Here is a 24,985-nt window from a genome sequence, read left to right as displayed (position 1 = left end):
AAATCAGCCCTGAGTACTCACTGGAAGAACAGATCCTGAAGCTGAGGCTCCAATACTTTGGCCACCTCATGAGAAGAGAAGACTCCCTGGAAAAGACCCTGATGTTGGGAACGATTCAGGGCACAAGGAGAAGGGGACAGCAGGGGACGAGATGGTTGGACAGTGTTTTCGAAGCTACCAGCATGAGTTTGACCAAACTGCGGGAGGCAGTGGAAGACAGGAGTGCCTGGCATGCTCTGGTCCATGGGGTCATGAAGAGTTGGACACGACTAAACGACAACAACATATATGCACCTGATGAGGGTGGTGCTGTGGTCTAAACCACTGAGCCTTGGGCTTGCCGATTGGAAGGTAAGCAGTTCAAATGCCGGCGACGGTGTAAGCTTCCGTTGCTCGGTCCCTGCTCCTGCCAACCTAGCAGTTTGAAAGCACATCAAAATGTAAGTAAATAAATAGGTACCACTCTGGCGGGAAGGTAAACAGCATTTCCCTGGGCGGCTCTGGTTTCACCAGAAGCGGCTTAGTCATGTTGGCCGCATGACCCAGAAAAACTGTGTGTGAACAAATGCTGGCTCCCTCGGCCTGTAAAGCAAGATGAGCGCCGCAACCCCAGAGTCGTTTGCGACTGGACTTAACTGTCAAGGTCCTTTACCTTTTATATATGTACCTAATGCTGTAGGCACAAGTCTGCCATGTATGACAGACTAACTTAAAACTGGAAAGTGGCATAAAGTGAGTCTGGAAGAAACCAATATGCAGACGCTGCTGTACAAGAGAATCTTAAATTGCATATATGAGAAACCTGCTGAGCTTGCCAAATTCTCTGAGCACTGACCTTATTGAGAATTAGTTGTTTTGGGCTTTGGCTTCATCAGATCTGAAATGGAATATTGAAGTTAGTTTGCAAAGCTCTGCTTCCTTCGGGGAGCAGGAGGGGAGGATTTCCGTTTTGTTTTCAAAAGCACCAGTGTTTACTGTCCTGACGCTAAATTGTGGTCCCTGTTTTGATGTCACCCTTCCCTGCTTTCTCTTTAGCTATATTGCTCTGCTACATATTCCCATCATCAGTTTTTCCTACCCGTAGCCAATGTGTTCTTTCTCTGCCAAATTCATTCCATGTTATTAATGGACTAAAGGCAGGTTTCCACTTTGAAACTGAATTCCATCTCTTGAATATGGGTGTGGGGAACAGATGAAACCAGAGGCATATCAAGAAGCACCAAACTTTGGGGAAGTGGCAAATAAGCAGAGTCAGCTCCCTTGGGCACATCACCCTCCATAGACTCTCCCCCCCCCCCCAATCTCAAGATCTCAAGCTTCTGTGGAAATGGAAACTCGTTCCTGGCTCTGCCCCTCCTCTCCTTCCCAGTGTACCTGCTAGCAAGGGCCTGCGAGTTGCAATCTTTTGTTTAATGGTGTGTCTCATTGAAACGCCAGTCATACACAAATAGACAAATAAACTGGCAAGAGTTGGTTTGTTTGTATTGAGCCAGTTAATTGAATTACTGGGCTCCAATCCGTGACTAAGCAAATTGTTACCAAAGAAAACTGTCTCAAAGTGGTTCTTGCAAATGAAGCCCTGGTGTACTTACATTCCCACAAAGTGCTTAATCTGCAATTGTATCCTGATTGGTTGGTTGCTATTTTGCTTTGTTCTATTTTGTTTTCTTCTATTTTGTTTTCTATTTTCTTTTGTTTGCGTATCCATTCAGGTCGCTCTTTGTGCCCCCACACCATGAACTACAGTTGTCAATGGAAGTGGCACCCTCTGGGTCAAGGGACCTGCATGAGATCACAGAGCCCAAAAGATGTGCTTTTTTGGGGGGCCATGCTCTTATGGTGCCTAGAATAACATGTTTTGGGGTGTTGTGTGACACCATGACCCAAAAAATGTGCCTCCCCCCCCGGAGCAAGATCGTGCTTAAAATCATGCAAGTTCACAGCATGCAAAATGGCCACTGTGTTCTTGCAGGGGGAAACAGGATGTCCTGGTTTTTCTGGAACACTTGCTAGGTATGGTCTGGTTGAGGACAGGCTGAGGTTGGTGGGGAGCTGCCTCATTCACCCTAATTGACCTGCCTTGATTGGCTTGTTCAGAACTTCTCAATAGGTTGTATACCTGGGGTTTTCTGGACTCTTTCCACTGCCCAGGTGGCAGTACATCTGTTGCAATTCCCATACGACCAGCCCTATGCAGAATTCAAGATCAATGCAAGTCAGAGCTTGCCAACAAATCCTTGAACAATATACACCCCTCCCCTGCCTGTTTTGTTGTCTTTTTGTTCTGGCAACAAACAACACGTTAGAAATGCAAATGCAATGTAGGGGATATATGCTAGACCAGACATGAATATACTTGAATGGCAGTTTGCACATTAGGTGGGTAAAAAAACAAAAACAAAACCTCAGTGTGAGCAATATAATTACAAATTGTTGTGCTGTCGTGTTTTCAGTCTTTGGAGCACTCTTTTCCTTTTCCTTTTGTAACACTTTCATGGTTTTGGGGTTTTTTTTTGTTCTTTTTCCATTCTTCCTCCTTGGTGTGTAATTAAGTGCTTCCTCTAAAACACACGGTAAATTAGGATTTGGATGGAGCCATTCTGTTATAAAAGCAGGAATAAATCTCAATTTCTACAAACACAGTTAATTTATGTTATACCATCTTTGGAAGATACACAGCCTGAAGGAAGGCTCTGAATTCTTCACGACACATTTCTCAAACTACAATCTAAAGGGTTCAGACAGCAGCAATTGTAGCGACTAAATGAGTAGCAACGACGACAACAAAGAACTTTAAATAATAAACTCACACATGGTAGGCCTGATAATACAGTTTGCTCCAGTGAATCATAGGTTCTGCCGTGGAACGGCAATAAAGCTAATCTGGATGTATGCTGCAGCAATATGTGCAGCCAGCAGGGGGTAGGAAGGAAGCCTTGCGGTAGAACCCAATTGTATTACTTCTACTTTTTGGGTGCGGTAATAAACATTCTATATGTAAATGATTCCAAGCCAATGTCCAAAAACATGACTAGTTCCTTCTGCTATATTTATTGCACAAAGAAAGTGCAAAACTTTTACGGTTTACATCTCTAAGCACTCTCCACTTTTAAACCATTGGTTTTTTTCTGTCTTACATGCCTTACTATCCCCGCCCCCAAATAAAAAAGAGTAGTGGCAATATAAATAGGTGTTTTCAAAACTTCATTTTTGACTTTTTTTTGTAGTTCTGTGTCTTGAACTTGCATTGTGGGCTTCTGTGAAACAGTCATTTGCCAATCTGAATTTTAACAGGTTCAAACCAAACTATGCATCAGGTCCTTCCTAATTACAAGTAAAGATCCTGCAGGGTTTTATTTGTTTTGTTGCACACCCAGAGGTTTTCTTGAGGGGAAGACCCTAAAAAGGAGTGTGGACAAAATCAAGATTGTGGGCTGGGAAGGTAGAGATAGTGGATTAAGGCCTTGCTCATATCTGACAAGAACTAGGGAAGACTTCTCCTGTGTTTATCTCCACAACATGAGGTAAAATCCTATTCATTGACTTATCGTAAAATAAAGGGAAAGATGAAAAGGGATTAATGGGGAATATGTAAAAAAACTTTCTTTAACACAATATAAAAGGAATGAAAATCAATGGAAGCTGAGTACGGGTGGAGGGAAATCACAATGGTATAAATATGGAAAATAGATATATCTAGATAAATATGTATAGTATATATTACAAGAATGATTAAAGATGTAAATTAATGTAATATTGCAAAGGAAAAAAATCCTAATTGCATTAGGATGTATATGCAAAATGCCCATTAGTTGTAAGATGCTAGGGTTGTTAGCTTGCAGGTTTGAATGTTAAATGATGATTGAACCCAGACATTATATTGAAATCTATCATGACCTGACAGATTGTGAAGCTGAGGCTCCAATACTTTGGCCACCTCAGGAGAAGAGAAGACTCCCTGGAAAAGACCCTGATGTTGGGAAAGATGGAGGGCACAAGGAGAAGGGGACGACAGAGGATGAGATGGTTGGATGGTGTTCTTGAAGCTACCAGCATGAGTTTGATCAAACTGCGGGAGGCAGTGGAGGACAGAAGTGCCTGGCGTGCTCTGGTCCATGGGGTCACGAAGAGTCGGACACGACTAAATGACTAAACGACAACAATCATGACCTGAATGTGTTGCACATCCAGGTATTCAACCACCATATTGAACCACACAGTCTGTATCTCTATTTCAGACTACAAAATATGCAAACACATTTAAATTGGAGATCCAAGGACTCGGCAGAATAGATTTTTTATTTTATTAAGGGATTTGCTATTTATGTACAGTACCACAGAATTATTTGCATCGCAATTGATTAAAACTCAGTGGTTTGGCTAATTGTGGTAAAGCTGCTACTCTGTTGTGAAGAGGTCTGATGTTGAGACCATCATCTGTTGCTCTCTAATAATAATTTGTCCCTCAGACTCTCTTTTGTTCTCTTTCCTGCTGTGATATCTCTATTCCCTCTGTACCCAGCTCTCCTGTTTCTCTCCAGCTGTTGCATGCAAAAAAGAACAGAGATCAAATACAGGAGCTCTGTTTTCCCTTCAGAGATATCCCACTAGCTGTTCCCTGGCCTATTTCCTGCACAACCTGAAGGAATGCAACGACCGGAGTAAATTCCACCTTGTATTAGCAACCTTTGATCCCTGACTAACATCTGTTCCAGAAGGATTTATCCTGAGGTTTTAAAATTATTTATGTAATATAAAAAAAATTGAAAGTTAAAATTACCAAGCTTTACCTTGCACAGAAACAGGACCAAATGGACTTATAAATCAATATACAGTGGTACCTTGGGTTACAGACGATTCAGGTTACAGACGCTTCAGGTAACAGACTCTGCTAACCCAGAAATAGTACCTCGGGTTAAGAACTTTGCTTCAGGATGAGAACAGAAATCACGCGGCGGCGGTGCAGTGGCAGTGGGAGGCCCCATTAGCTAAAGTGGTACCTCAGGTTAAGAACAGTTTCAGGTTAAGAACGGACCTCCAGAACGAATTAAGTTCTTAACCTGAAGTACCACTGTATATGAAATTGAAACAGGCCAAAAGTGTATGGATCTGTCCATTCCTAATTGGGACTTGAAGACCAGTGAAGGCCACAGTGAGGTTATTTTAAGACTGACAACTTGTGATCCACCAGGCAACTTTTCTTCAGCCTGGCCAGGTCAGTAATCAGATGACTGGATTTGAACCAGTCTTATGTAGAGCAATCTTGACTGGATGCAACTAAAGGATGAGTGGCCATGATTAGGTAGTTTACACCCAGGAAACAGTGCAACTAAATGGGTGAAAAACACTCTTGGCTACCACCATCAATGTGACAACCAAAGGGACAGACTTCTCATTCACTCTGACAGGAATGGGATGAAACTCAAAAGACATTTCTTCTTGAAGGGCTTCTCATTGATGAAGGTCACATTAACTTTGTGGCATGGGATACTTTCCCTAGTACATTTCCGAGCACAATTCAAAGTGTTGGTGCTGACCTTTAAAGCCCTAAACGGCCTCAGCCCAGTATACCTGAAGGAGCATCTCCACCCCCATCATTCAGCTTGGACACTGAGATCCAAGCAACAGGGAACCAGGCAGAGAGCCTTCTCGGTAGCGGCACCCACCCTGTGGAATGCCCTCCTATCAGATGCCAAGGAGATAAGTATCTATATAACCTTCAGAAGACATCTGTGAAGGCAGCCCTGTAAAGGGAAGCTTTTTAATATGTAATGTTTGATTATGTTTGATGTATGTTGGCTGCTGTCCAAAGCGGCTGGGACAACCCAGTCAGATGGTCAGAGTATAAATAATAGAATGGTGATGATAATGGGTGATGCTGCTGCTGCTACAATGTTTCCCCAGAAAGTGGGACAATATTGGCATGAGAATGAACCATAGTGTTATCAGAATGGAAGATGAGCCCTGGTGGATCAGATCAAAGCCCCATTTAGTCCAGCAGCCTGTTTTCACAGTGGCCAACCAGCAGTGACCCACAGACTGGACATGAGCGCAACAGCCTTATTCCCACAATTTCTCCCCAGAAACTAGTATGCAGACCAGTGTTGGTTCCACCCACAAGACCCAGAGCTTGCAAAACTACTTGAGCAGCAAGAGAACGATCCATGTTGCAGTGGTTCTCAGGCTGCAAAGGTGTATCTTCCAAGTTTCCCTATTTACCAGGAATAGTTTCGATTTACAGAACATAGGAAGTTGCCTTACACAAGGTTGTGGGGAACCTGTGTCCCTCCAGCTGTTGCTGGACCACACCAGCTCCAGCAAGAATGGCCAGTGGCCAGGGATGATGGGACTTGCAGCTGAGCAACATCTGGAGGCCCAAAGGTTCCCCACATCTGCTTTATACCAGTTGATACATCTAGCTTATTGACCCTACACTAACTGTAAGTAGCTCTCCAAGGTTTCAGGGAGAAGTCTTTACCAACCCTACCTGGAGATGCTGAAGGGAAAATTCACATTAATAAAGTAAAAATAATTAAGGAAACACAATTAAACCCTTTCTGTTGAGAACTGCCCTCTTTGCTTGAATTGCCAATAAATGATGGGAAAAGAATGTGGGTTTTGTTACAACATGAACTACCAGTGTAAAATGTCTAGCTTTGCAAGGGAAAGTATAAGCAAAGTGGGATTGAGTTATTGCTGGGAGATGCTTTCCTAAGTAAAGGAATGCTAGGTAAGGTATGATAAATGGGAAACTGTCCATGCGTTGATCATGCAGGGAGCATGCTGAGGACTGGCCAGTTCTAATATATATGTCCAAAAGGAGGCTAATGTATGTAATCTGCCATAAAATGTTATTATGCTATGCAATGTCATGGCTGGCTTTTTTGAATTCTTCTTTCCTTTTGAGAAAACTATAGCTGCAGTCTCACTTGTGGTAGTTCCTGTGTGGTGTACTGTTATTTACAACAGGGCTCCCACCTCTTGTGATCACAAAATAAAGTCTTTCTTGACTTGTCCTTCTCTCTCTGTGGTGACTGACTTTCCAGCCACGGACACTTGAGAAGGGAAAACCACTTTCCCTTCAATGCCTCAGATTGAACTTTGGACCTTTTGCAATGAAACCATGTGTGCTGCCACTGAGCTAAGGCCCTTCCCTGTCCCTAATAAACCACTTTTATTAACTTTTGAGGATGTTTTGCTATCAAATGTTGTAACTGTGAACTGCTAGAGTTGTTGTTCTTCAGGGCTCAGCCCCCTCCCCAAGGCCTACAAAAGTTTAATCTCAAGACTTGGAGATCTTGATACATTTCAACACTTATACAAGTGCATATAAAAACCCACCCATGGGCACTAAGGTGCCAAGTAGTCTACAGTTTGATGAGGCTTATTTTGGAGACTTATTTTGTTGATAGAACAGATGGTAGGACCATTTTTGTTCTTCTAGCACAGGAACCTGGTGGTGGTCACCATGTCAATGGTGCAAATTCTACCATTCCTGACCATTAAATACACAGACTGGGACTGATTGGAGTTGGAGTCCAAGAACTTCTAGAAGTTCACAATTTCCCCACCCCAGTCCTAGAATATCTTTAACCAAAAGAACAAATGCCTTCATGATCCTAAAACTAATGTAAAAAAGGGAATTGACTACAGCAGAAGAGCAAATGGAGTGGACTTTCAGCAGTGTGAATTGGGGATTTGCAGAGCTTGAGCAGTGCTCCTTGGTATGAGAATTGGGGTGTTATAAGCATGCCTTTGTTAGCACCTGTGAAATGTTGGAGATCTGCAGAGGTAATGCGAAAAAGGAACTTTTATCCCTTCCTAGATCTGTGCAGAGGGAATGGTCATATGCAGCACAATCCTATGCATATCTACTCAGAGGTAAGCCCCACTGATTTCAGCGGGGCTTACTCCCTTGCAAATAGGTTCAGGATAGTAACAGCAATAGCAATTTGACTTTAGTAAAATGTAGTATTATATGTGTTGAACCTACAGCAAGAAAGGAATCCTGCAGCTGAATCACTGCTCGTAATGTAAAAACCTTCTATAAAAAACACTCATGAAAATGACTTTATGAAACAGACTTGGATGTCTATTTTAACATTACCGATAAAGTTCTGCTTTTATATTTGAGTCATCTTGTCCATTTGTGCATGCTGTTCCTCCATTAAGCATGAGCCAAAGTGCATATTTTTGCAGATTATGCCAAGTGAGGTGCATAGGATAAGCCAAATCTGTGCCATGTTTGGAATCTCTTCCCACCTGGGGTATTTATGGTGGTTGCCCTATCAGTCAGCCCTTGGGTTTCCAGATGCTGCTTTTGAATGCCTGGTTGGCTTCTAATAAAAATTTCTCATCCACAATTTAATCAAGAATGAGGTGGATGACTTGGCATGTATAACTAAGAACTGAGCGGGCAAGAATCTATGCCAACTGTGTCCACCTGCATACTCCATTCAGCAGTAGCTGAGGTCCATCTCCTTCTCTAGGCTCCTTGTTTATTTGAGTGCTAATCTTGCATTGTGCCAGTGGGACAGACTGGAATGTGGTTGGTGTCCCAGTGCCCAGCAGTCCCCCTATGCGAGGTGACAGAGATGGTCTCAGATGTGGTGTTGAAGACCCACAGACTACTGCTGCAGACAAGGTGCCTCAGGACTTCATGGCCACCATGACAACCATGGGGTGCTTTAATGTGCTATCAGCCCAACACGTGAACACCTGTAGCAGGGCTGGATTTGGTTTTTGTGGCTGGGCAGAGAGAAGGTGATCTGAAGGTGGTGGGTTTCACTGTTTCTTCTGTCATATTCACCACCTGGTGAGCTTTTGATTAACAGCCCCACCCCCTGTTAAGATGGCGACTCCTGAAGGCTAAAATAATCTAAGTGGCTTCCAGGTGGATTTGCATTGTGCTGGTTTCCAGCAGATATGATTGGCTCTTCTATTAAAGATCTGGTTGATGTGCAGAATGCAAAGATGGACTTGGCGAATGGAAATAATCGCTCTTGAACACTTTCTTCCACTTAGCACCTTTCCTCCTTCACTTGTGTTCTCTCTGAGAGCCAGTGTGGTGTAGTGGTTAAGAGCGGTAGTCTCGTAATCTGGGGAACTGGGTTCGCGTCTCCGCTTCTCCACATGCTCCTGGGTGACCTTGGGCCAGTCACACTTCTCTGAAGTCTCTCAGCCCCACTCACCTCACAGAGTGTTTGTTGTGGGGGAGGAAGGGAAAGGAGAATGTTAGCCGCTTTGAGACTCCTTAAAGGGAGTGAAAGGCGGGGTATCAAATCCAAACTCTTCTTCTTCTTCTTCTCTCTCTCTCTGTCACTCACTCACTCACTCACTCACTCACACACGGCTCTACCTGCTTGGGGAGGGAAGAACCCCCTATGAATTGTGATCACCAAGAAAAATGTAAGGAAAAGTGGAGAAATACCAGAAGCTTTTGGGTGAGTGGGAAGAGACAAGAAGGAGAAGAAAAGAAGGGAGAAAGCAAAATGAAGAAATAATGGAGGAGTGGGGGGAAAGACAGATATGAGAGACAGGAGGAAACTAAAGAGGTAAACAGGCAGAAAAGAAGAGAAAATGGGAAAGAGTCATAGCATAAGGTTTACATTGGGTACCTAAATGATCAAAAACAAAACTGAGCAACAGTTTCCTATAATGTTCCGAATGATAGCCAGGGATTCCAGTGACTCAGTATAGCACTGCAAGTAAGGGCAGTGTTTGAGAATACTGGGTACAATCCAGAGCCCAGTTAAACACATGCCAAGTCCTGCTGATTTCAGAAGTACCCGCCAATATGTTGGATTGTGTACTGATTCGGATTTCAAAAGTTAAATTCAAAAACGTCTTGAAATAAGTCTATGATCTAAGATGGGGGAAAAAACCATTCAGACATGATCATTCAGTAAGATCATACTATTAAGTTTTTGATTTTTAATTTAATCAGTTCAAAATAAAAGACCTTTGGGTGTAAGACGGTATCTAAGGCATTTTGTGTTCTCCCCCCCTCCCGCTCCTTTACCAAATAGCTTCTTATTTTGCTTTCAAACTCTTTCATGCTTTTACAGCAGAAATGATAATGATGTGTGCTGCAGTTAATGTAGTTCTTCTGAAGCTGTCAGAAGAAAGCTATACTGTGAAGAATGCCTGGGGCAGATGGGTTATGACACACTTTGGAAGTGAGCTTAACAGCAACACCAAAAGGAGAAAAAGAAAAGGCAGGGGGAAAAAACGACCCTGATTAGGTTCAAATTAAACACATCCACATTCTGCCATCTCCCTGTTTGTCAAAATGAATTAGATTCTTGGCTATTTAACCTGTACACAGCGAGCGACGTCTTTAAAGGTCTGATTCATTATGCGCTAGAACACACACACCCTTGGCACCAATGTAATTGGCTGACTCTATTTTATAAACAGCGACAGGCGTGTAAAAATATTAATTCTCATAGCTTGTTCTGGGCAAGGCTGTTTACAAGCTGTCTTGTTAAAAACTTTTTTCAAGAAATAAAAAACTCCCGCAGTTCTTTGACTTTCCATCTCGCTGAAGTTTTCTAAAGTTGTAAATAAGGCCGCTCATAACCCTCGGTGTTTCCTTACTGGCATTGGAAGATGGGCAGCACAGATATTTTCATCTTCCTTGTGGTTTCTGACAAGTATAATAAAATCACAGAATTGTAGAGCTGGAAGGGAACCAAAGGGTCTTCTACTCTGACCCCTTGCAGTACACAAGATAACGTCATGGGTAGGGAACTTGAGGCCTGAGAATTGAAAGTGGCCCTCCAGATCTCTCTGTCTGGCCCTCAGAACCCTCCATAGCCCACCTCAGTGGGCCTGCTCCATGCTCTCCTAGAATGCTGGATGAAATGAGTTCTTGATTCATGATAATGCCTCTTGTTTGTCTGTATAGGGGATGGCGAGAAGGGTATATTGCGTTTGTGGACATTTGCATTATTGGGAGGTAGCTCACTGTACCATAGTAAGAGCCACATTGATCTTCTTACTTTTACCCCAGGCCCCAACTACCCCAGACACACAGCCCCCTGAAGGCTAGCTGAGAAACTGCAGCCGTTTGGCGGAAAAGGGTTCCCCACACCTGCGTTACATGGTACAGTGGGAGAAATCACACTGGCAAAAAGAGTGGTGTAATCAACCACTGTTTAAAAGGCTTGTTCCCCCTCTGTCAGGCTTGGGCCAGCTCAGCTGGCAATAGCTGCACTCCTGAACAGAGTTTGGAACAGAAGTAACTTCAATAATTTAAGCCAACTTTCTACAGTTAGGATTGCTCAGTAAGCAACGTACATTATATTTATTAGTCCCCACAATCACACATACTAGACTGGCTTTTCATCTCTCCATTTTCTTCCACTTTCATACGACTGTCTTCAAGAGAATCGCAGGGAGACTCCACAAGAAGCCAAATGACAGCGAAACAAATGATGCAACGAGAACAAAGGAAACAAAATGTTATCAAGGCTTATATCTGAATCGGACAGTGAGTGTCTTCTTCTTCTTCTTCTTCTTCTTCTTCTTCTTCTTCTTCTTCTTCTTCTTCTTCTTCTTCTTCTTCTTCTTCTTCAAATTTATATACCATCCTATACCTGGAGGTCTCAGGGCTGTTCACAGAAAAGATCAGGGCGGTTTACAGAAAAGAATAAGAAAGGGAAGGCTGTTCTCTAATAATGTGAAACAAATGAAAATGAAAGATCTGTTCCTAATGGGTGTTGTCCAGACTTGTGGAAGAGGCTGTTGCTAGGAGCTGAGGAGTGCAGAACACTCACACAGAAGAAATAAGCGACAAGATCCTTCTTATTAGCTTGCTGAGTGAGCGAGTTAACCATTCGTTGTTTAGTCCAAGAACACTTTATTGGTACTTCCAAGATTCTTCACTTGTGGATAGGTGCTACCAACTTGAGTGGGGCTTCCACTCCAAACTTCTTGCACCTACCAGTTGTGCCTGCTCTATTTGCAACATACCGACCTGTTTTTGGCATTGCTTGCAGGTTCCTGCTGTATCCAGTGCTAAAGCCTGTCCTCCAGATGTATCCATGTGCCTGTCAGTCTTTTTGAGCAGATACAAGCATTAACAGGTTTGTTGTGATATTACAAAAATGCTGTAAAGCATACATACCCTATGAATATGACATAAAAATCTCCATTCTGCAGTCCTCAAAGCTCTCTTTTACAGTACAAAGTGCATGGCAGGATTTTTTTAAAAATCCAAACATTAATTATTATTATTATTTTAAAAAATGTCAGTTTTGCAATTTAATTGACAGTGATTTAATATTGATTAGAGATCTGTAAGCTATATTACACATGCATAATGAAATAATGGCAGTCTTAGAATGGATTACTCCATTGTGCATGTGCTTGCTTTTAATGCTGTTGCCAGGATCCCAAGACGATTAAACTAATTCTAGGAGCCCAAAGGTTTTCGGATATAGACAATCTCTCAGAATGGAAAGATGGTTTGTCTTTGGAAACTATTCTTGATGGTCCTTAACCTCTCAGAAAACTATCCTCCCATCAGAAAAGGCAATGACATCAGTCCCCTGAAAATGTCGCACTTCCATTCTCAGACTCCAAGCTGAAAGTCAAAGGTGCTTTAAGGGCGGAGGAATGGAGCTAACTGTCTAAGCTAAGAGAAGCCAATGTGGTGTAGTGGTTAGAATGTTGGACTATGATCTGGGAGATGTGGGCTCAAATTTCCACTCAGCCATAAAGCTCACTGGGTGACCTTGGGCCAGTAGCTGTCTCTCAGCCTAACCTACTTCACGGGGTTGTTGTGAGGACAAAATGGGAAGATGCAAAGCAAGTCAGGGCTCCTGCACCTTTAAGAGTTGTGCAGAAGAGGAAAGTCTTTTACAACTGGCCAGCCTAATGAAATCAACGAAGAGTAGCATGGGATGGTGGTGAGAGATTAATAAAGCCAATTAATAAAAATCTAAGGACTCGGACTTCCAAGAGTGGCAGCTGGTAACCTAGATTAATATTGTTTTGCAATATTGAATAACACAGAGATGGCTCAGCCTTCTTCTTGCCAAGGTAACTAGAACACAGGACAAGTAGCTGTTATTTGGGTTAATAGGTTTCACAAAAATAAATTGCAGGCCTTCAGGGTGTAATCTGAAGTCTAAGATGATGACGAGCACTGGAAAAAAAGAGAACTCTTCAGGGTCAGAGCTGACAATTTAGTCTTATCTGGATGTAACTTATCATTCAGGCATGTGCATCAGAAAAGCAGTGATAAGAGGAATGCGAGATATTACACTGGCTGACTGATTCAGCCAAGGGTTGTTGGAATTCTGTTGACAGTTGGGGATATTAATACATATCCATCATCCTACAGAAGCAAAGCAAGACTGCCGTTACCAGCATTTGCACATCAACATATAAACTGGATAGAAGTACTGATTTGAACTGTGGTTCTCCTGCCAATTTCACAGACATAGCATGACAAAGGACACATTGAAAGATAGATTACCAGAGAAAGTATTGTAACGTTGTTAGGACCCCAGAGACTGCTGAGCTTTGACAGACCACCTACCTAGTAATGGGATCTAGATGGGCAGCAGGTGACATTCTACCTATTCCTGGGTATGGGATTTCCAGGGGGTTAAATGGAAAGCTAAGTGAGTCTTGTAAGCAATCCTGAATGTCACTAGATGAGGAGGAAGATATATGCTGATTGCTTCCTTGCAAGTTTACAGGGCCCCATTCTTACTATTATTTTGCCCAAATGTTGGAGGTGAATTGTGAGGTGGTAAGGTCCCATATGGACTCAAAATTATTTCAAATGAATCATTCTGGGATCCCCTATGGCTAACCCCCCCAGGACACAATAGCTCTTTTAGTAGGGGGAGCGGCACACAAATAGGTCACTTTTTCCTGGCATAAAGCCCATTTTTAAAAATGCTGGTAGACTGCTGTGCCTCTATTTGCAGGAGCAACAAGGAAAGCACAATTTTCTTAAGAGCTCCTGGGTGTTATGGACTAGTCTTCTAAGTATAACCTGTGCCCTCTCTCGGGGCAAGTTGCTAAAAACGAAAAGAAAAAAGAAGACACTTTGGGGGGAGAAACCTTTAAGTTAAGCTTGGTAGACATTTCAAAGAGGATGTGACTGTTAGCAGCTTTTAATTAGTTTTCTACCTGGTCCCACAAAAATAGGCATTAATAAAATCGCAGTAACCAATATTAATAATACTAAGTGTCAGGCTCGGATGAAATGGTAACGCTTTTTCTCAGCGCCATCTCTTTAGGCTGCTGGCAATGGTGGAAAGGGGCAGCAGGGGTTCCATGTTTGATCTCCCAGAATACAAAGCACTCCCCCACTTCCCTGCATGTAGAAAACCAGCCTGTCAAGGCAAATTTTAGACTGCACTTTCCTCTATGACCAACAAACAGTTCTGTATATACAACAAACAGTTCTGTATATACAGGGGGTTTAACATTCCAATATATGACATCCAATTTGAAGCCTGTACAGTCCAAGAAAAGCTTTATCATTTGATTCTGTTGAATATAAAACTGGCCCCTTAGCAAGTTGACTAATTGAATACCGAGGCTCTTAGAACTAAGGCTATGCCTTCCATATTTTTTGGATGGGACTTATGCAAAAAACTTGTTTGGAATGATGCCTTTACTTTTGTGGTGCAGGAGCAAATGTTGCCTCATTCCTAGATTCCTCCATTTATTCTGAACCAAGCTGTTGGCATCAATTTTAGAGAAGAGATTCATATTCCTGCTCGATCATGAACCTACCTAGTTGCTCTGATTGTGTCTTAAAGTAAGGTTACCAGATTTTTTTCAAAGAATCCGGGGAAAGTTTTTTTTTAAAAAAAGAGAGAAAAAAGTTATTTTTAAGAAGTTATTTTTTTAAAAAAATTAAGAAGTAATATCTTCTTTTCTGTGGTCTCCTCTGTCACGCAGCCTTCCTCTGGGCCCTGGCCTGCTCTCTTGGAGCGCTAGCCACAGTGGAGTAGGGTCGGGTAGGGTCTGGGCTCAGCCATGTGTCCTTGCCCTTCCGGTGCTCTCCTATCTCTCATCCTTAGCAGCGGCAGCGGCGCGGCAAGGTCAGGGCTCTCCTCTTTTTTCTCCTTCCTTTTTCTTTCTCTTCCTTCTCCTTCTCCTCTCCTCCTTCTCCCTGCATCAACTCCGAGGTTTTCCTGGCCCTGGAGTGCCACTGGGCAGTCAGCTGGGTGGCTGGGCGCTCTCGCTCCCGGCTCAATTTGGGTTGCGGTGTGTGTGTCAGTAGTTCCCCCAGTTGATGTGCCTGGCATCCCCAGTTCCCCCTCGGCAGTGGCAGTGGCAGCAGCAGTCTCAGCAGCCCAGAGCCAGCCTGGTAGCGCAGTTGGCTCTGGCTGGCTTCAGGAGCTGCCTCCACTGTGGCACCCACCATTTTGCCTCGCCAGAAGTCCCCATATGATGTGTCTTGTGCCATTGAACCAATCACGCAACATCCATTCCCTACTAATAAATCTACAACACTTAAAATATAAATCCGGGGACATTAAACGAAATCTGGGGACATTCCGGGGATGGATTTTGTCCGGTGACAGATTTGTAAATCTGGGGACTGTCCCTGGGAAACAGGGATGTCTGGTAACCATATCTTAGAGCGTCTGGGTAAATGCCTCTAGGAATCTTACACACGGGACATATATTTTAGGACAAGTTCTCATTGATGGAGGAAGGTAGGTGGAAGGTGACTGACATGTGCTTAGCTTTGCTTGGATCATGCACACCCTATTGTAGATTCCCTAGAGTCAGCTAACAAAGCCTGTTATCGGAAGCACGTGCAAAGACTTCTGAGCAATGGGGCTTTCCCCACTCTCCATGCATGGAGACAAAGCATGGAGCCCTTTCAAAATTGGCTCAGGGTGGTAGTAGAAGAAACCCCAGAACAGTACATGGGGGGACCAAAGGTGAGACTGTTGCATCTGGCAAGTTGATATTGTTGAGCAGATGGAACATTTGTAACAGGGTGATGTTGAATTCCACCCCTTGTAGACTGTGCATTGGTAGTAATGCAAGCAAATTCCTGTATTCTGCTCTGTGACATTTTCTGCAAAATCAGTAAAATATTTCAGTTTTTCTTCTTCTTCTGGAGCAATTCTTTTTTGTCATCTAACATGTTTTGCCATGTAGGGCACCTAGTCATTCCACTTGCAAGTGAAATTAATTTCATTCTGACAAGCATTTGCTGCCCAGGCAGAACTGTTTGTCTTATGTGATGTTACATGTTGAGGACTTAGCAAAGAGACTCTCATCTGCAGGTGTATATTAAAGAATCCCAGTTTCAGCGTTGTAACCTCTTATTACCATTTGCCTACCCATGCATTATCAAATTCTTCTGAAACACAAATTCAGGTCCAAACCAGAGCACACAAACAGGTCAAACCTACACACAAGCAGCACATTTCCAAGGCCCCCTCCTGTTTGGAATATGTAATAATTTGCTTTGCAAAGCACTATTGTTTGTAATTTTAAAATTGACTCAACCTTCAATTGAACTTTCATTGTTGCAGAATTAGGGGTTCCTTTGGTACAAAGCTGGAACGAGCCTATGAAAAAAGGGCTCATGTGAAATATGAGGGGCAGGTTTTGATTGCTAGTTTTTCATGGATACAGATGCAAAATCTTTATTGCTTGTGAATCTGTATCATTGACTATAATGGAATGGCAACTTGCATATTTCCTGCATCTTGACTTCTTCAGCCTAAGCAAGCTGTATGGTGCCTGTGTTGGTAATTCTACATTGGGAAATACCAATCGGTGTAGCTGTCTTTTTGTGTGTGTTTTTTTTGTCTTCTTACCACTGTAAATATTTATTTAAATAGTTGCCAGTAGAGCGTCCAGATGCAAAAGTAGGACAGGACTCTGCACCTTTGTTTGGAAGAGATTTCAGCAGGTATAGTTTGCATGATAAGCTATTAGAGGTATATGAGCCCAATCCTTTTTTGCTTCTGGCCACCATAGGTATCAGCCTTGTGATTTTATAAAATAAACTTCATCAAGACTGCTGTAGATTGTAGATTTTCTTTTTTTTTTTTAATAAATTTTTTATTGGTTTTTCCACACATAATACAAAACAATACAACACAATGCATAGACATACAAACATATAAACACGTATACTTTCTTAACCTTTCTTTTCTTGAACCTTCTTTCAGCGACTTCCCCATACCTCCCCTTTCTGCATCCCTGTTATCAATCTTTTCAGCATCCCCTAATTTCAATATAACACTTTCTTTAGATCTTATTTCTCATATCCAATTGTTAATCGCTGCAATTCTATTTTACATTACCCAAAACATTTTAGCATTCATTAATTTTACAACAGTTCTTAAGATAGATTTTAAATTTCTTCCAATCTTCTTCCACCGTCTCTTTCCCTTGGTCTCGGATTCTGCCGGTCATCTCCGCCAGTCCCATGTAGTCTATTACCTTGGTCTGCCATTCTTCCAGTGTGGGTAGTTCTTGTGTCTTCCAATACTTTGCTAACAGTACTCTTGCTGCTGTTGTAGCGTACATAAAAAACGTCCTATCTTTCCTTGACACCAATTGGCCTACTATGCCCAGGAGAAAGGCTTCTGGTTTCTTCACGAACGTGCATTTAAGCACCTTTTTCATTTCATTATAAATCATTTCCCAGAATACCTTAATCCTTGGGCACGTCCACCAAAGGTGGTAGAAAGTACCTTCAGTTTCCTTACATTTCCAGCATTTATTACTGGGCATATGATAAATTTTTGCAAGCTTGACTGGGGTCATGTACCACCTATAAATCATTTTCATGATGTTCTCTCTCAAGGCATTACATGCCGTGAACTTTATGCCGGTGGTCCATAACTGTTCCCAGTCAGCAAACATAATGTTGTGACCAATGTCTTGTGCCCATTTAATCATAGCTGATTTAACCGTCTCGTCTTGTGTATTCCATTTCAACAGCAAGCTATACATTCTTGACAAATTCTTAGTATTGGGTTCCAATAGCTCTGTTTCTAGTTTTGACTTCTCCACCTGGAAGCCAATTTTCCTGTCCTGTTTGAAAACTTCATTTATCTGATAATAATGAAGCCAATCTCTTACCTTTGACTTCAATTTCTCATAGCTCTGCAGTTTTACTTTTCCCTCCTCCTGTTCTACAATTTCCCAGTACTTTGGCCATTTGGATTCCATATTAAGTTTTTTCACTTCCTTAGCTTCCATTGGTGACAGCCACCTAGGGGTTTTGTTTTCCAACAAATCTTTATATCGAATCCAAACATTGTACAATGCTTTCCTAACCATGTGATTCTTAAAGCCTTGATGAATTTTTACCTTGTCATACCATATATATGCATGCCAGCCGAATCTGTTGTTAAACCCTTCCAAGTCCAAAATGTCTGTGTTTTCAAGAAGCAGCCAACTTTTCAGCCAGCAAAACGCCGCTGATTCATAATACAGCTTTAAGTCCGGCAGGGCAAACCCCCCTCTTTCTTTTGCATCAGTTAATATCTTAAATTTTATTCTGGGCTTTTTGCCCTGCCAGACAAATCTAGATATATCTTTTTGCCACCTCTTGAAACAATCCATTTTGTCTAAAATCTGCAATGTTTGAAACAAAAACAACATTCTAGGCAGGACATTCATCTTAATAACAGCAATTCGGCCTAACAAGGAAAGTCTCAAATTTGACCATACTTCTAGATCTTTCTTAATTTCTGACCAGCATTTCTCATAATTATCTTTAAATAGGTTCACGTTCTTAGATGTCAAATTAATCCCTAGGTATTTCACCTTCTTTGCTACCGTCAAACCAGTTTCACTCTGAAACTTCTCCCTTTCAGCAGCTGTTAGGTTTTTATCCAATACTTTCGTTTTCTGTTTGTTCAATTTAAAACCTGCTACTTGACCAAATACTTGTATTAGTTCTAACACTCTTTTCGTACTAGTGTCTGGCTCTTGTAAAGTTAAAACCAAGTCATCTGCAAATGCTCTCAGTTTATACTGTTTAGCTCCGTAGATTGTAGATTTTCCTTAGGTGGAAAAGGCCTAGCAAAAGCTGGATGATACATTAACATTCACCCAAATTTCTCTGTGACCTAAGAGGAGTTAAGGGGGAAGAGGTCAGCAAGTCTGCCTTTATTCCACAGCATGCAATGGCTTGACTTTGTCCTTTCCTTCCACACCTTTATTTGAAGTTGCTCTGTGAACACACAAGCATGCTAGAAGTCAAAGTGAGACCCCCTTCTAATGAGAGCCAGCGAAGACAAGGTGCATTTGTGCATCTCCAGGTGAAAAGCGTGCCTTTGAGGATTGTGCTTTCCTAATCTCGGATCTGATTTCAAATTGGCTGACCTGCCAAAAGGCCCTTTAAACCCTTGGATCCTGCTTCGAAGCTGCCATTGCCACCACTGCTGTTGGAGGGAAGAAAAGATAAATAAGAAACTCATCTAGATCTAACCGTGTCATTTTTGCAACAGCCGCTGTATAGCTGGCTGTGTTATGACTGAGGTGCCGCGGGCATCCAGTTGTGCAGAAAGGAGACTCTTCCCTCTTCAAATACATGCACACCTGCTTTGTGCTTTGCCTGTCTTTGGTGAGGCATTGTTTGAACTGAAGCACACACTACATTCTTAAGGAAACATGTGCATTTTGAAAGCTTCAGTAGCTCTGTCTGCCAGCTGTACAACTGGCTACCACACACATCACTTCCTGGAGCACGGCAACTTGCACCTCTATAAATATTAGTGTAAGAATTATGAAGTATGCAATACTACACAACAAGGGGTGCAAAATTCTGGGGGTTGAGTGCTTTTGCTCCCCTGAACATTTTGGGGGTGGGGGCTAGCCCCCCAATGACCAAAAAGCATGGAAGCAAAGCATGGTGCCGAGCTTAGCATGGCTCTAGTGGCCTGGTCCTTTTTCTTCTCTTCCTGCCATGGAGGGGATGGAGGGTTGAAGCAACCTCCCGCCAGTGGCGGCACCAGGAAGAGGTGGAGGCAGAGGCGCCAGCCATCGAAGTCGCACGGCCACCACATTCAGCTCCACCCCCAGCTCTTCCTGATGTCCTGACATCACGTGTGTGATGTTGTTGTCCCCCCCCCCCATCACTCTCAAGTTGCCACCACTGTGCACAACAGACTGTTAGGGGATGCAGTCTCCTGTGTTTTGTTGCCTTAGATGGCCTTCCTTTACCCAATTAGCTGGGAGTAAGGCCCCACTGAACTCAATGGGATTTCCTTCTGGGAAGACAAGTATAAGATTGCACTGTTAGAAGCCTTGCTTTCTTCAGCATGGAAAGAACAACTATGATTCCCCACACAACCATAATAAAATCTTTTAGTTGGCCTGACTTGGACGGTCTTCTCAGGAGAGGCTATGAATGGTGGTTGTCTGTCTGTCATTCCTCCAGCCCTGCGTTTTTTGCAAAGCAGGGGACATTTAGATGTTTGGGACTACCTTGGGCCATACCTTCTGGGACTGATGGAAGGTAGAGTGCAATAACACCTGAAAGGCATTGAGTTGTGAAAGGTCAGAACAACTGAATTCAGGCATTCTGAAATTGTATCCATGGAGAACGATGTGTTGATTGGGAAGGTTTGAAGGGAGCTTGTAATTGCATTTGGCTTACAGTTTTCCCTGTGGCTGAGAACCCTGTGCAAGGGAAGGAGGGATGTATTAACATTTAGCTTTACACACCTACGACCCCGCTTCAAACTTTCCTGTTCAACGTGAGAAGGCCAGTGGAGGCGGCAGCAGCATGTGACCCTGCAACACCTCCATAGCAGAATGTCTGAGTAGGGCTAGGAATTAAAGGCTGGGAAACAAAACTGTGTGCCAAAGTCTCAACAAGCACCCTGTCGGTCTCTTGCCCCTAGGAATGGGGGAGAATTTTGATTCATTTTGCATTTTTTTGAAACGACACAAAACCGAAACACAGGTGCCTTTTAAAAGTCACACCTTTCTGAATTTCACAGTGCATTTCTCTGGCCAAGAAATGTACATCAATGGGCACCTGCTGGAATGAAATGTGCACATATAAGCCTGTACTAGTGAAAGTAAAACACAGAAATGCATTATTTTTATGTTTATGATTGGAAGTTGTTTTACACTTTTTAAAATATGGCGTTTTAATGCATTAACCCACCTTGGGTCCGGAGGGTGAAGGGTAGTCAATAAATAAATTAAAATGTTGGGGGGAAATGCATGCTAACATGTGTGTATTAGGAGAAATTTGCATGAAAATATTGATGAACTTTTATGAGGACTTTTGTTTACAATTGCAAACTGGTGTGGAGAGCTGAACTTAAAGACTGGAAAAAGCAAGAAATCGAGAGATCTTAAATTGACAAATTCACCTATGGTTTTTCTGTGCTGGCTAAGAGTCCAGGGGTTAGAGTCCATTCTGGATTAGCTTGGGAGAATGAGGAGAAGATGCTCTAGTATTCCTTCACCCTCCCCTGCTGATAAAGCTACACACTTCATGCGAAGTAGATCCATGGATCTGAATTAATAAGAGCTGCTTCCAGGGCTGACGACGAGCACTGGAGCCCAAAGTGTACAGTCCGCTTGGCAAGCGTACACTGAGAGTGTAAATGATTTTTTAAGACATTCTGGATGGCTGCAGCTGACAGACCAGACAAACTGCTTCGGGACATGACATCCGTGTGCCGCACAATTGCCTGGGGAGGGGAAACAGAGTTGCTACAGCACTGAAGGAGAGTTGCAGACTGGGAAATCCTAAAATCAAATTGGAAGTCAGCCTGGGGATGCTCTTATAAAGAGCCAATATTGCCCAAAGGCATCCAGAGTCCCTATAGAACAAATTACAGTAGGAAGATTCATCATTGTTGCTTGGGAGGCCAAAGAATGGATCATGTCTTGGGGCTGATCCTATGATTAATTCATGCGCTGGTGGCAGTTATCGTATTGTTGCATGCCACCCCAATCTCTGAGCAAGGTGAGGTTCCAAACCCTTACCTTATTCGGTTTCCTTAGAATGAGGGTCTGTGGTGACTTTAGGATACATATTTATTTACAACCTTGCAGCATTAACACTCCCAGAAGGTCTTTCTTCTCCCATAGCCGCAGCCTAGCATGCCAGCAGAAATCAAGCACATCTCTCCCTCACTGGTTTCAGCCTGCTGCCTCTTTCTAGCTTCTTAGTTCCCCCCCACAGCTCTACTCTGGCTTTTGTCCTTTTAACTACCAGCCAGGTGAGGGAAAGGGCTTTTGTTCTCTGGCACAGAGCCGCTTCCTTTGTTACCTTAATGACCCATACTTAGGGGGCCATTAACTTAGAAATTGGTCTGCCTTGTCCAACAATTGAATTCTTGCTGGATCCAGGAATTAACTGCTCCCCACCAACAAAAGACCCTACCTTGCAACAATATTATAGCCTGAAGACTTCATCACACTGTGTGGAAGCCGGATCATTTTCACCTCGCGTGCAGCCACTGACAGAAAGAAAGATTCAGAGAAGGAGCTAGGAGGATTATAGAACCTGTAGAAAGCAAGGCAAGGCATTTGAGGCAATAACCAGGGTGTGTTCAGCAAGAAGGAAACAACATGTGTGGGACTGAAGCAGAGAAATGCTTTTTCCAATCAGACCTGGACAAAAAGTGAAATTCTCCTGGTCTTTTCCAAGCATCTACATTTTCTCAGGTGGCAGCAGCACCTGTGTGTACAACTCCCATATTATTCTGGACAAACTGCAAGCCCACTATCATGCAGAATGTGGCAGCTAGACTGGTGACTGGGAGCGGCCGCCGAGACCATGTAACACCGGTCTTGAAAGACATACACTGGCTCCCAGTACGTTTCCGAACACAATTCAAAGTGTTGGTGCTGACCTTTAAAGCCCTAAACAGCATCGGTCCAGTATACCTGAAGGAGCGTCTCCACCCCCATCGTTCTGCCCGGACACTGAGGTCCAGCGCCGAGGGCCTTCTGGCAGTTCCCTCGCTGCGAGAAGCCAAGTTACAGGGAACCAGGCAGAGGGCCTTCCCGGTAGTGGCACCCACCCTGTGGAATGCCCTCCCACCAGATGTCAAAGAGAAAAATAATTACCAAACTTTTAGAAGACATCTAAAGGCAGCCCTGTTTAGGGAAGCTTTTAATATTTAATAGGCTATTGTATTTTAGTGTTTTGTTAGAAGCCACCCAGAGTGGCTGGGGGGACCCAGCCAGATGGGCGGGGTATAAATAATATATTATTATTATTATTATTATTATTATTATTATTATTATTATTATTATTATTATTTTGCTGCAGGAAAGGGAGTTGTGTGAATAAACTAATATAAGATCTTTTGATTCAAACCATGCATTTTATGTTTTATTCTTTTAATTACTGTTTTTTTTTTTTTAAAAAGAACCCATCCAAATGACTGCATTGGTTAAAATGTTTCACAGGTCCAGTGTATATAACATTCCTGATTTCCTAACCATGTAAATCTTTGCAATTAGAGTCTGAAGCAGGTTTGCAAAGTCTGGTTAAAGCTAACCAGGGTTGGTGCAGACTTAAAGCTCCACAGTCATTAGCTCTGAAAAGGGAAGGAAGGGGATGCCTTTGTGAGAGAGGAGCAGCAACAGGAGGAACACACATTGTATCTCTAATCTTCTAAACATGATTTAAAACATTACAACTTCATTGGGTGTAAACACTACTGGCCCTGAGCCTCCTGATGTAGGAAAGGCTAAAATTCCAGCTAGATAAATCCCAAGCTTTTAATGGGTGGGTGCCAAACTTGTTATTCATCATGAACAATGACCCCAAACATACGAAAGGATTAGCCACCAGTCCCCCACTACACTGTCTTCATTTTCTAAGCAAATATCTAAGAGAAAAGTGAAGAACGCATCTTTTGTCTCCTGCCGGGCAATGCGAAAAACATCCTCGACTGATCTGTTACTGAAACACATTCCACAGTCAAGAGAGCTGTATTAAGGAAAGATGTTGGATCCAGAAACATGGGCTGTTATCAGCAGAAGAGGAAGTTGAGTCTAAATCACCTTGCATAAGAAGGGATAAGGTAGCCAGCACAGCAATGCACGATAAAAAATTCTGGGCTGAGTTCGCCTTTGTTGTGTAATCTACAATATGTGCTGGGGATTTACATCAGGAAGAAATGGAGCCCTACTCCGAGTTTCACAAAGGGACTTTATTGTAGCCAGGGAGCTCAATTGACAATGTAGAGGATCTCAGGGGACAGTCTAGAGCAGTAAAAGCTGCTGCTGGCTCCCTCTAAGGCTATGATACTCTCACTTTTGGAACAGCTCTGGTGTTTATAGTCCTGAAAGGTGAAAAGATGTCTGTTCTAGTGTGTGCAAACGGTGGTGGTGGGAATGATAAACGGTATCTTAGTCAGGTATAGGAACCATGATTAAAACGGGAATAAGTGAATTGCTTGGCATTTTTAAAACTCACTGCTCCAAACTGCCCACCTGCACAAGTCAAACTAGTCAACCAGCTTGTATTTCTGTCCTTTGCATTACAGAATAAAGTAATATCAGGCTGCAGGAAGTGATCTGTCTCGCCAGACAGTTGCTCCATTCACAACTAGCTCCTTCACACATGGGGTCACAACGCAAGGAACTGGCTTTCGTGTCCCCGTGGATGTGTGTGAAAGTACATTCCCCCTACCAATTGAATTAATAACATTTGTGAGTATGATGGTACCAGCAGTGTTTATGGGCCTTAATTTTTTTTTAAAAAAATGGCGGAACTTTTAAGCTCATTGGCTTGCATCTCTTGGCTTCCTTCTTCCACTGCCATCTCAGTGTCTTCTTCCATGTTGCCTCATTGACTTTTCTAAAGCTGTTTCCCACATATGCATTCCCCATTAGGGAGCCAGAATAATGGGTAAGTGCTGGAATGATCAGATACAATAAGACCACAGGAAGCCAACTCCTGGAAAATTGGCAAAAACGGGGCCAATGCAGGGAGAGGTTTGCTGTAAAATTGTGAGGTGTCTCAGCTGCTTTGGCACATTTA

The 24,985-nt window shown here is 42.8% G+C and overlaps 1 long non-coding RNA gene across 1 annotated transcript in view; it reads left to right on the top strand.

The window, feature by feature from the left end:
* The window catches only part of LOC310762492, a 29,146-nt gene extending 4,414 nt beyond the window's left edge, over positions 1–24,732 (top strand). The window contains exons 3-4 of the long non-coding RNA XR_014548023.1: positions 12,003–12,089; positions 24,489–24,732. This is a non-coding gene — a long non-coding RNA (uncharacterized lncRNA). The remainder of the gene's footprint in view (positions 1–12,002; positions 12,090–24,488) is intronic.
* Positions 24,733–24,985: the final 253 nt, after the last annotated feature.

The sequence above is a fragment of the Podarcis filfolensis genome (assembly GCF_964270895.1).
Source record: "Podarcis filfolensis genome assembly, chromosome: 5".
Classification (NCBI taxonomy): Eukaryota; Metazoa; Chordata; class Lepidosauria; order Squamata; family Lacertidae; genus Podarcis; species Podarcis filfolensis.
Note: the sequence above shows the minus strand (reverse complement) of the source record. Positions and strands in the feature narration are given on the sequence as shown.